Below are 1404 nucleotides of genomic sequence, written 5' to 3'. Positions count from 1 at the left end.
CAAATTAAAAACGTTACTAGAACCACCTTCTCCCACCTGCGTAATATCGCTAACATTAAAAATATCTTATCTAAAAATTATGCAGAAAAACTGGTCCATGCATTTGTCACGTCTAGACTGGACTACTGCAATGGTTTATTACCTGGGTGTCCAAATACTTCTTTAAAACGTCTTCAGTTGATCCAAAATGCTTCTGCCAGAGTCTTAACTGGAGTTAGTGGGAGAGATCATATTTCTCCAGTTTTAGCTTCTCTCCATTGGCTCCCTGTCAAATCCAGAATAGAATTCAAAATCTTACTTCTAACCTACAAAGCTCTCAACAACCTAGCTCCATCTTATACAGATCTTATTGTTCCATATTTTCCTAACAGAGCACTTCACTCTCAGACTGCAGGTTTACTTGTGGTTCCTAGAGTTTTCAAGAGCAGAATGGGAGGAAGATCTTTCAGTTTTCAGGCTCCTCTCTTGTGGAACCAACTTCCAGTTTCTGTCTGTGAGACTGACACATTGTCCAGTTTGAAGACTTTCCTTTTGATAAATCCTATAGTTAGGGTTGGCATGTTATGCTGCCATAGGTGTAGACTACTGGAGGACAAATTGACCTAATTTCTTAAAATGAATTGTTACAAATGAATCGTTTTCATTTTATATTATGGTATTTCTATCTTAACCTGTGATCCTCGACCTGCCATTGTGTATCTGTTCCTCCTTCCTGTTCCTCTCAAACCCAGCCGGTTGAAGCAGATGGCCACTTTATCTGAGCCTGGTTCTGCTGGAAGGTTTCTTCCTCATGAGGGAGTTTTTCCTTTTCACTGTCGCCTTCATGCTTGCTCAAGATGAGAGTTCTGTGATGGAGTTCAACTCAAAGCAGTCTGCTCCTCACATAATTAATGTTTTTAACTTGTTTTATATATATATATATATATATGAATGTTTCTGTTCAGTGCCCTGAGATGACTTCTGTTGTGACTTGGCGCTGTATAAATAAACTGAATTGAATTGTATGTTACCTTGGTTGTAAAAGGTACACACCCCATAGGCACATGGCTGCTGTATGTGTTGTATCCATAGGATGTTGCGTAAAACATGTTTTGTTAATGGTAGAATTTTATTCCTTTGCTTTGTTAAAACAAGAAAGTTATAAGTTCAACATATAGGAACATTCTTCTGTTGATTTAAGAGATTTTGGTCAAGATGAAGCAGCTCCAAAGATGTCAAAAAAACACGTTTACTCACACAGAGTGGATGGAGGGATGTTGGTGCAATGTTAGTGGCTTCATTGGCATTAAAAAGGTACATCCCTAACACTGTAGATGATCATATATCCCCCCCCTTCACACACACACACATACACACGTTTTTTCTTACTGTATGATGTTCTTAATTCGTCTGAAATACGCCCAC

This window comes from Nematolebias whitei, chromosome 21, assembly GCF_014905685.2.
Source record: "Nematolebias whitei isolate Nwh7 chromosome 21, NemWhi1, whole genome shotgun sequence".
Classification (NCBI taxonomy): domain Eukaryota; kingdom Metazoa; phylum Chordata; class Actinopteri; order Cyprinodontiformes; family Rivulidae; genus Nematolebias; species Nematolebias whitei.
The sequence above is the reverse complement of the archived record's forward strand: the minus strand, read 5'-3'. Positions refer to the sequence as shown.